The 12,537-nt window shown below is 32.0% G+C and overlaps 1 pseudogene; it reads right to left on the minus strand.

The window, feature by feature from the left end:
• Positions 1-3,488: 3,488 nt before the first annotated feature.
• LOC121130450 (tyrosine-protein phosphatase non-receptor type 1 pseudogene) lies at positions 3,489-4,271 on the minus strand (annotated as a pseudogene).
• Between the last annotated feature and the right edge of the window lie 8,266 nt (positions 4,272-12,537).

Here is a 12,537-nt window from a genome sequence, read left to right on the forward strand (position 1 = left end):
ATATTAAATTTTCTAGTATAAAGAAAGAATTCCTAAGTTTCGGTGGACTAACTTTTTTTTTTTTTTTTGATAACTTAGAAAAGTAATAAATGGTTTAATACCGGTAATAATTAAGAATCCAAATGGCAAATGAAACATTTTTTTCTCGATGCCAGTTCCAATTCCCGAAAAACAACCAATTTTTGATTCTAATTAATCGAACTATAACGAGTAGTGACAATAACTATGAGGTTATTGTTTTATTATTTCTGGGCATTGCTCAAAGTGTAACAATAGTTAGTTCTAATTCAATTAATCAACGATCCAAGTACGTAATTAGGAGAGAAAAAAATATATATCGTCAGGTAATTGACAGAGATGATGAATAAACATGGGAAACTGATAACAAAATACACTCTAAAATTTTGTGTGTGTTAGGTAAAACCATGTTTTAATTTAATTTATTCCCTTAATTAAATATAATAAAGTGGCCATCAAATATATTCTTTATGAATTATTAGATTCTACTATTTTAAATATTAGTTTATTTGAATTTTTTGTAAACACACTGTGGTTGTTATTATGACTGTACTTTGTTATTGCAAAATATATCATATTTTAAAGTGCAAAAATATATAAATGCACATATTATATCAGTAATGACAGGCTTTTCTTGAATTGAAGTGTATTGTATGCAAGTTTTGAGCTTTTTGTTATAAGGGAATTTATAAAAATAAGTTATCCTATAAACAGAGGTGGGCAGAAGTATCAGGCATAATATATGTGACAAAAGTTAGCAGGTGATTGTAAGGATTGGAAGATTAGTTAAGAAATTGCTAATAGAACTTAACTTTTGTAACCATTTGTACGTGATGTTTTTTTAAACGGAGTTAATGAACTTGAGTTAAACGTTATCCCAAATATTAATCAAATTGTATTTCATTATACAGAGTTGACATAGACTTAAAATTATGCTAATTAGTCTTAACAACATAAAGTTCAGACATTAACATATATAATTTGTGATTAAAATACTTGAAATATTATAATTTCATTTTGTATTAAATAATTCTACGAAATATTATTTACTGTTAACGAATTTTGCTACTGAACATTAACTTTGATGAGATTTGTTATATATGAGATAACAGATAAAATTGCGTTTGTAGCTACATTTATATATTTGCAAATTGTATTTCTTGATACATAGTTGAAATAGACTCAAAATAACATAATAATATTCGATTTGGGCTTCCACGAGATAATTTGTGATTATTATATTCGAAATCTTATAATTTCATTTTGAATTAAATAATTCTATGAAATTTTAATTACTTTTGGTACAAAAAAATTGCCGCATTAACTCGAATGAGATTGAGTGTGATATATGGATTAATAGCTGATATTACACCTGCAGCAATTTGAATAGCTTATATTGAAGAAAATAAACATATACAAAGCAAAATAACGATTTAAAAGTGAACAAATTAATTCAACCTTGATTAAAAATGGCAAAATTTGCAAAATAGTTCCAAGAAAAAACATTTTAGCAATAACTTCAAGTTGCATTTATTCTGAAACATGTATTGAGAGCATATCTATGCTGTTTCTAGCATACATATTTGAATATTTTCACAACACATCATCTTTATTTTTTATAATATCATAAAATTTCATAAAGGCATAATAACTTTTAAAAAATAAAATTATTGAAGAATATCACAAATATAATTGTATTCCTCCCAAGATAATAACTGGGGGATATGACATTTGTGGCCTGTCAATACCAAAGCATGTTTGAATGACTTTTCTCAAAAATAACTGTTGATTACATTTGTACTATTCTACGATTGATTGTCAATTTCCAAGAAAAAATTATTTTTATTAACCTTGTGGGGTGGGTTGTAAATTGTACTTAAGGGTGCCAACATTTTAAATTTGCATTGCATAATTAACATTTGTGTAAAAATTCATTCTTTTCCGCTCGTTTGTTTTATGACCAAGTAGCAAATACGTCATACAACTTTATGAAAATACAAAAAAATCTTCAGCCAGATTAATAAAGCGATTAATTTACTAGTATGAACCCTATAGCCTCCTCATCAATCTGTTGCTAATCTTATACAGGAGTGGGTACACTTAACATTCATTGAGAGAGAGAAAGAGGTTTCCTCGTCATCATTTCAACAAAGATACCTAGAGAGTCTAAACATTTAACATTTAATTAATGTTTCACAATGCCATACAGTAAACATATACTTTTCTTAACAGCTAAACTGACATGTAATTTTTTTGTAAAATCTATTTTTTTTTTTTTTTTTTTTTTTTTTTTTTTTTTTTTATAAAACTTTTTCTCAAATAAACAAAAATAGATTACATACTTAAAAAAAGGATCTTAATACGTCCAAAAAAGAAAAAAAAAAAATACAAATTAAGATTTTGCAACACAGAAAAGAAAATATCTTGGTGTCTCATCCATACTTATTTATGAATGCTTGATTCTTTCTTTTCTGTCTCTTCATTGTCCTTGCTGGTGGATGCTTTACAGGGAGCGGGGATCAAATTATCGCCTACTTTAAACCTTGATAACTTGAAGACGACATTATCAAATAAAAAACTGGTTACTAAATAGGAAAGCTATTCTTGTCAGCTGACGATACGTAGTTCAGTTAGCATCATGCCGTCATCATATGAGGAGATAAAGAGCTATAAGTGGAACAAGGAGCTTTCGAGGTCCGCTGTAGTCATGGTATTGGTTAATAATGGAGGTGAAATCTCCAATTCAACTATTGCTTCAACCTTAGGAGTTCAGCGTGTAAGAAGCTAGAGGACACCTGGGATGTTGATGCCACCATAAAGAGGGCGCCGATAGGAAGGTCAGGGACACCGACTTTGTCGACAAGGTTAAGAATATGGTTGAGGATGACCCTACCAGGTCCATGAAGGCCGGAGACAGGCCCTGGGTGTGGCAACAGGACTCAGCACCCTGCCATGTGTCCAAAATCTCCATGCAGAGGTTAACCGAGAACTGTTATGACGTCGTAACCAAGGGTTTGTGGTCTCCTAACTCTCCCGACCTTAATCCTTTGGACTATTTTGTCTGGGGCGATGTCGAGAGACATACCAACAGACATCCCCATAGTACCAAGGCCAGCCTGATGGACTCCATCAAGGAGGTATTCGGCAACATGGACAATGAGATGGTCAGAAGAGCCTGCGGCCGGTTCAGAGGCCGTATTGAGGGCGTTATTGATGCCAACGGTGATTATATCGAATGAATGGCTACTCTATACCTATATGCTCGTCATAGTTTTGATTTTCAATAAAAAAGTTGAAAAATGTATATTTTGTGTTGTTTTTTGTAGAAAAATATTTTGGCGACAATTTGATCCCCGCTCCCTGTACATCTAGGTGATTTTGTTTCCAGTTCTCTTTTTTGAGACTTCGCAGTCTTTTGGCTATCTTCCTTGACAGACCAATTCACATTAAACATAACAACATTTGGATAATTAGGGCTGGCAGCTGGTTTTAATAGTGAGGTGGCTAAATTTTAACTTTCCCCATATTTGTATTAAATCCATACGATATGACCGTAGGTCTAACAAAATGGCTTTTAATATAACAGACGAGGGCCCTTCTTTGGCAGTGAAGACTAAAGAAGTATCAATATGGGCAAAAGTGCCTGATCTTCCAATACCAGGGGAGCAATGTACTACAGGAGGTCCAACATCTTCTTCTAAACTACCTGTTTCTCGAACTACCTCTAGAAATTTAAGAAAATTAATTGGACGGTCAGGAACTCCAAAATCTGGCCACGCTCTATTTTGTTAATGTAGAACCATTATTTCTTCATTGACAGCAAGATTGGTTATCCGAAGATTCGTCAGAATGTAGTCGTTGTGTGAATCAGATTGAAAATTTTGAACTTTTGGGATGTGCCTTTCTCTCTCAATTTATTAAGCATAAGAATTGCTATACACTTTTCATGCCACACCATGGACCAAAAGTGATCAATGGTGTTCATAACTAAAGGTCCTTGAGAAAGGATATACCTTCATTTGGCCCTTTCATTCCGTCTCATGTTGCGTCGATGTAGCCACTTTGTCCATTTTTGGTATGAAAAACCACTCAGCTATATTCGTAGGGAGGAACATTATCATAGCGGTTCAAGCAGAGATTCTCTATGACCTTCATACTTGTAAAGTCTTTATTCATTTTGCGGTGATGCAAATTTGCTTATAAGTCTCCTTACAGGAGTTGGCATCGATTATTTCCCATATTTCTTCTTCCATCCTTGAGCAGTCAGAGATATTCTTTTACCCAAATATCAACCTCTCATCATTGTCAGATTCTTCTTTTTTAATTTTGTTTCAATTTTTATTCTCTCTGAATTTTTATATGAAAATATGTTTGGTATACTAAATTGAAGTTTAATTTTGGAAAAATATTCCATCATTCAAAATTTAAAATATGTAAAATATGATGGACACTTAATATTGTCTGTAAATTTATCAAAATATTAATGATGATTAAACTAATGGGATCTAAGCTTTTTATAGCCTGATATTTTCATATTTATCAGAAAGAAGAAGAGAAGGGGAAGAGAAGAGAAGGCCGCAAGCATACCTGACAACTAGCCAGACGAAACGGACTCCGTTTCTGCATTTAGAGCGCCGTTGTTCTGTCTTCAAGACCCCAAATTGTATTTTGATATCATTGAGGTTGGATTCCGGGAAAGCAGAACCACAAAGAGGGTCAGTAAATTCGGCCAAGCCACTGGACTCCTACCCACCGGCATCCTCACTGAGGGTTTGATGTGATAACTGACGTAGAGGAATCAGATCAACCTTAAGAGAACCTGTAGGAAGTGTTGATTTTCATTTGAAAAGTCCATGCAAAGTCTGAGAGGTGCAGCTATGGGTACGTATCGAATTATGTTTAGTTAATAGCCTCTCTTTGAAGAGTACAGATGCACTTTATGTCAGATGGGTCTATTTCTTTCTGTTTGAATCGAGGAAATAGAGTGACTTTCAAAAAATGGACACAAAATAATTTTGTGTGTTGATTAAACATTACTTTATAAAAGGCAAAACGGGGGATTTTCGGGGGTTTCTTATTTTATAAAAAGATAACGACTAGACTCCTTTCAGCACTAATATTTACGCTAATTTTGAACAGTCAACTAATGAGTTCAATATAAAAATGGATCACACTGGGATTTCTATAGGATGGAATTCATTGAGAAACTTGATTTGCATAACTTATGGTTAAAACAAAAGAATATATATATATATATGAATGATGGTTTGAGGGTTCCTTTGTTTTTGGAAATTAGATTGGAAGTACACAAATAAAAGCGTGGGTTATCATAGAAGCCGAAGAATCAAATTATTAATTTTGAAGAACAATGAAAAATATTTATTATGTGTTCAATTCTTGATATTATTAACTCAATTGACTTCCTATTTGAAATAATATATGTTGAATGATTCATTTTGAGGAAGAAATGACCAATGATTTATTATTTCAAGGTTGGTCGTCTGAAGATTTGCTGAAAATCGACAAGAATAAAAGCAGTGGCTTAGGGAGTTATAGTTAAGCGCTTATAGAGAACTAAATAAATATCTAGGGATGACGACTGGACATTTTTCAGGACTCGTTTCAGCAGTTTACACAAAATCTGCGATTTAAAATGAAAGTTTCCTTCTTAATCTACAAGCGAGGAAATATTAATTATTGATCGTTTTAATAAAGTGACATTAAATTCGGATTTAAGAAAGCTCGCCCACGGAAAATTCATATAGGGAAAGCCTATACTGGGATTACTCACATTGGGAAAATTCGTCTAGGATACAGCTCTTTTATTTAATGTAAATAAATATATCACTTATGTAATAAATATGTAATGTATTCGAACCAGAGACAAAATAAGTAATATTAATAAATATATGATTAAGGAAAAAGTAAACAAACAGAACAGTAATTTATTCGAATGGAAATAGTCATATTCACTCAATTATCATTGACTTTAGACATGATGGATTATTCATTTTGGAATAGACTCAGAGTGGGACAAACAAGCATAACATCAGATTAGGCAAGAACAGTGATTTCCTCTTTGTTATGAGCCAGGATGTACATATAATACCGAAGAGCTAGTTGGAAGTGGAGAGGCCAATCCAAGAGAGGATTAGAGAAGGCACTCAAAGGTCGAATTGTAGGAGAACACGAGGGAAATAAGAGATGTAAGGGAGGAAAAATGTACAGCTCAGTACATTTGGAGCAACCTAGAATTGAAATAGAGAGATGAGAACGAAGAATAGGAAGCAGGCTTCACTACGTGCTTACTCAAGGGACTTGAATCACCGGAGTTATATATCTAAAACAGGAAATCCATACCTCCAATGGATCACAAGACAAGTTATGAGATCTTAACAAGTAACTTATACACTCCTTCAAGGAATTTTCGAGTGTATTTTCATAGTATGATGCAATGACATTTGAACATGTAACTTCAGTGATATTTACTACAGCAATATTAATAATACAACTTGTATATTCATTCATCTTAATTCAGAATGAGTCCCACTTTATTAATGAATGTAGCTAATATAAATGGCCATTCCTTTGTTAATGTTTAATGCCATTAATTAATCTATTTGTTTTAATAAATGTAAATATATATTTAAAGACTACTGAAACGGCTCTGAAAATATTTTTTTTCGACACTTCATGTAATTATCTAATATGGTTAATTATGGTACGTATGGTTGGGGCATTTTCCAGCCCCTCCAAAATATCAGGCGCCTTATATTTCTCTGAACGCTAATTGTATTTTGGGTCCTAATTCTATGCCTACGAAACTTTTTAGAAATAATTCCCATAAATCCTGATATTGAAAAACGATTTTGTTAATATTTGGGTATAATGTCACCTGATATCCTCTCTCGACTGCTTTCAGATGATCTAATATAACATAATGAAAGCCAAGGTGCTTTCCTCAAAACATCCTTTAAATTGTCAGGGTTACCACGTTCATTTTCTTTTATTTTTGCATAGCATACAGTACATGTTTTATACATTACTGTTAATGACCCTAGTGTATTTCTCCTTCTCTATGAGCCACCGTAAATGCAAATTAGGTGTCCCATTGAAATTTGATCACCAACTAATTCAATAGTTAATGAAGGTCCAGTGATTCAAATTAATTCATAGTTCGATATATTAAAACATAAACAATTGGTATAAGTCGATAAAATGACCTCTAAAGCAGTTGGACGTCTCCAGGATCACTGTCTGCGCCGTCAGAAAGTCTGGAACTTTGGAAAAGAAGAAGGGCTCCGTCAAAAATGCCAAACTGGAACCAGAGGAGCTTAAGAAAACAGACCCGTCTAATCCCTTCCAGTCCATCAGTGCCCATGTAAGATATCTCGGATTTTCATACCAGACAGTACAAAGAGCAATAAAAACTGAACACCCTATTATATAAGCTAAAATAAAAATGGATAACCCTTTGGTCACCTTTGACCCATTATCTGTCCTTAAAACAGTGCTTCATTAATTTAAAATTTCACATAATTATTTTTGTAGGCCTTGGTTAATCAACTGGGATTTTCTGCACCCCAAATTTCAAAAAAATCCTCTGAATTTATCAACAATAGCTTTTAATACTGGAAACAGCATTAATATGCTCCTTGAAACAACTTCTAGAACAAATGTAACTTGCTGTTGTTGCAAAAAATGTGTTATTTTCTTGGAACTATTTGAAAAATTTGCAATTTTTAATAACGTTTTCATATATTTGATTTACATATTCACTTCTAAGTCATTCTTTTGCTTTTTTTATTTCCTTTTTTGAATTTGAGATATAAGGTTAGCTATAAATGAAATATCAGCTGTTATCTCATATATCACACTCAAACTCATCAAAGTTAATGCTTAATACCAAAATACGTTAAAAGTAATCAATATTTCGTGCTTAAAAGATGATCTTGCATCCAAAAAGTGGGGAAAATTGAATTTGACTTTAGCACAGCCCTATAAAGAGTGAACTTATTTTCATGTCTTTACACATGTTTTTTTTTCCCTTCAAATTGATACAATATATAAATAATTATCGAAAAAAAACATATTTTCTCAACATATTCTCGTTATTTGGAAATAAATTGCTTGCATATTTTAGACTATAATTACATATTTAGCACTGCATTTTAGCATTTTGTATATGTTACATAGAGCTGACATAAAAGGATAGCAAATATTGCTGTTCTGCAATATTATAATAATAATCAATTATACTTTATTTGAAGGCTTGTATGTTTTTTTGCATATTCAATGCAAAAAATCATAAAACAGCTCATTTTAAAAACAATACACGAACATAATCAAAAAAACTTTTTTTCTTTGGGTGGGGTTGTATTATTTAGCATATTTATTGATATGAGATACTATAAGTGTACATTGTTGGAAGGAGTTAATCAAATCAAGACATTGACTAAATGTTTGCAAAAATTTAATTATTTTTCATATTTAACGAAGGAAGAAAATTGACTGCTTATAAGAGGAAACAAAAAAAAATCCCTAGGATTATTGGGACTACTTTTCAAATCTTATTAAAAAGTTGCGGAAATATGAGCTTAATTTTGTACAAAATATGCAATCACACCAAATCCTAATATTTATTAGCGAATGAATTATTAGTAAAGTTCTATCAAATATGACATTTCATACCGGTTTATATATCCGTAAGAAATAGAAAAATGAAATGTTTACCCTCAAAAACTGAAGAATGTTTAAAAGAAGACCAGTTTAGCTGCCATGTTGTTTTTAGACAGCTATGAGAACAAAAAAATAAACAAAATTCCACACCGTATATACAATAATATAGACAAGAACTATTTCAATGTACATCCTCTATACTGCTCTGAACCAAACAAGGATAACTATAACCTACAATTCCTCAACCCATCCACAGGGTTATTTGCCGTCAATCATGAGCAACAGTACAAAATATGACTTTATGCATAGATGCTTTCTCCTCAAGGGTTGACAAATAACGATAATAGCCTGGGTTGATGGAAAAAAAACCTTCAAATTGCTAATTAGAAAACTTTGTTATCACATATCAAGGATTCCTTCTACGCAAGATGCTTGGATACCTTCACATTGATAAGATAAATAAAAGTTGATTAAAATGTCAACAGCCCACCTCCAACTATCAAAACTGTTTGAAGAGTACACTTAGAAAATAGATTTATATTTTACATTGACTCTAGAATTCACTAGTTCTAGATATAACGCTTATTTATGCTCATTTCAAGTTCCCTGGGCACCTGAGGACTCGTTGGAGACCCATAGGGAGAGAGGAAAAAAAGAGAGGTTCCAAAAATGTACAATCAAAGGAGCCCTCGGAGTAAGTTCTACCAAAATTAAAATCTAGTGACCCAGGCAATTCAGCAGGGATTTTGAAGCCCGGGATTCCTTTATAAAAAATGAACCTTTCATCATTGATGACCACCGATCCTGAATTCGGGAACTTATTCTTTTTTTTAATTTTATTTTACACTTATAAAAATATACCACCTCCTTTTTTCTCTCTCTTTTCCTTTCAGCTATGGCCTATATGGCCTTTTCTTAATAGATCAATTTAAAAATCAGTTTTATCTTTGAAATATCATTATAGCCTTATCTCAAATTGACAACGATATAGAGCGTTTTTGGTTAATATCTTTTTTTATATATAAATTAAAGTTCATACTTTCAGCTATCAAATAAAATACTTTTAAACTTTTTGAATATATTTGTCTTGAAGCTATGTGCCTCTGAATAAACATCACCAATTGTCAACTTTCAACAATGATAACTCGAGTTATAAGCATGATACATACATTTTAGAACTGATTTTATAATTTTTTAACATTAGGTATTGAAATATATTTAGATAATTACTCCCAATCTTCAATACCAAGCGCTTACAAAGGCTTTTATCCTTTTAAATAGCAAAAAATAAGAATGAACCTTTATGGCCTTTTTCTGAAGACTATGAGGCTAACAGAGAAAAATAGGGGCATAAGTATAGTAAATTAATCATATTTCTTGTGGCCTTTTTTGCTGTTGAAGAGTGTTATTATTTTCGAGAAAAAATACATCAATACCAAGGGTTTTCAAACTGGGAGAGCCCCCCCCATGGGAAACATGACAGTTTTTGAGGGGTCATATTTTATAAGCCTAGGTATACGTTGTTGTTTTTTTTTTAATTGTCTGATTATAATATAATTATAAAAATATATGGAAAAACAAAAATTATGATTAATAAAGTTACAAAAATATTGATTTGCCAGCACGTTCACTTGCTTATTATGTCTTATGTGACGTCAGTAAAAAGATTTTATATGAAGATAATATGTGAAAGTTGAAATCTAGATTTCGTATTCTAAAGAGACATGTTTATATTAATCTAACATATCTATATTTTTTAGTTAAAAAAATGTGTTGATATTCTCCATAGAATATATTTATCAATACCCATAACATAAATAAGCCTAATTTCTCATTGAAAAGGGGTTTTGATTCATATCATTTATGAGTTTATATATAATAACAAATGTATTTAATTTCTAGACTATTATTTAAAATACATCCGTTCCCTTCATGCCTGTCTAATGTCCATCAATATAAAGAATATAAGTAATAAGGAAGCTTACTTTAAAAGTGATACGATTAATAAAGTCCCTAATAAACGTAAGGTATTCGGAAATCGGGTGTATTTATATGTACAGGGTCTTCAAATCAAATCTCAAAAATCTTTGAAATGTCACATTTTTGGCAGATTTACTTGAAAATTATTTTGGATTGTGCATATGAATCTATAAAACGAGCTTAGGTGATGTATACTTCCCCAGCATCAATCACGTCCATTGTCGAGGATCGAAAGGAGGAGCAGGCGCTGACGAAGTAGTCATTTGGAATGTTGGGCATTGTCTCCTTAATAAGATGTTCTATTTTTTTTAGATTCAACGTAGTCCAAGGTGCGATACTTTTGAAAAAGTTACAAGATGTGACCGGCCTTGGTTTGTGTCTTGAGACTTTTCCATTAGAAAAATTGTTCAAAATTTGGTGAGAATTGGACAATATCTTACGTTGGTACATTTGGATTAAAAATAATCCAATATTTTTAATGTTTAAATGTAAAAACGTAGGATATGGTACATGTGTATTTTATTTCTAAACATACATATATTGTTTAACAAATTTCAATAATTATTATTTATTTAGATATAGTTTTAAATCACATAGACTGAGATACCATCTTTTACTATACAATTGATTTTGTCGCTGGTTCGGTATACGACCACGACAATTATCGACTACTTGTAGTATGTTCTGAAAGTTTTTTTCGTTTTTTGATGAGTCTACATTGTCATTACAAAGCTTTATTCCCCTCTCTGTGGCACTATTGAAAATCCACGATGGCTTTTAGATTAATATAACTACGTTTGAGAAACCTTTATACAAGCTCAAGCATGTCCCCAAAGACAGTAGTTCTCAAACTTTTTGGTCTCAAGGCACACCAAAAGACAAATAAAAACGTCCTAGAGCACCTATTTTACCATTTGGATTACTATAAGCTATTTCAAATAATGTACAGTTGTCAAAAATCGTACGGCACACTTAAACATGCAGAATATTGAATCTAAGTGCAATTATAAAGAGTTGTCAAATTTAAATACATCCATACGAGCTAAAAAATGAACGCCACTCATTTTAATTGAGCAGCAGTTTTTGTTTTGTTTTTTGCCTTGAGCCAGATGCTTGCAGGAAAATATGATTTCCCTTGGGATAGTTGGTCTTCAGACAGAGAAATGCCACTATCTCCATGTCCTCCAAGTGTACGTGCGCGTTGATCATGTCCCCCTTTGGAAACCAAAAAGTCAAGGAAGTGCGCTATTTTTTTCCAGTTGTGCCCACCACTTCCAGGCTTCTACTCCAGGCTCTTGTTATGGTTGTTCAGCTTTTGAATCTTTGTAATGAGACCCTTGGAGCTGGAGACTATGTAGGAGATCTTGTTATAACTCATTCCAGCGCCAAGAAGTGTTGACAAACAATTTCCTTTGGCCTCCATCTCAGTTGTCCTTGGTGTGATAAAGACATTTGTTTAGGAATAATTATTTGTTTTTATTGTTCTATGAGTTGATACTTTGGGGAAAAAGTCAGTAAATTATTTAGTAAGTCAATGAAACATTTCCAGAGTTGTATTCACGATTCGCAGAGACACGCTGTATCTGAGTAATTGCTTCTTATGACGAGTAAGATAACAATATTTATCAAGTTATCATAATAGTTAGTTAGAATAGGTAGTCTTAAAACTCCTTGATAAAAATCTATAAAATATAATTTGGCCCAAAATTTTAATAAGCTAAATTGTGATGAATTAAAAATTCACTAAGGGACAATACAAATACATAGAAGTAAAAAAAATATGAATGGGAGTTTACTAAGAAAAAAATGAAGGTAACTCGATGAGTTGAAAATCAACTCATCATTTGAGTTGAGTCCAAC

This window comes from Lepeophtheirus salmonis, chromosome Z, assembly GCF_016086655.4.
Source record: "Lepeophtheirus salmonis chromosome Z, UVic_Lsal_1.4, whole genome shotgun sequence".
In the NCBI taxonomy this organism is placed as follows: Eukaryota; Metazoa; Arthropoda; class Copepoda; order Siphonostomatoida; family Caligidae; genus Lepeophtheirus; species Lepeophtheirus salmonis.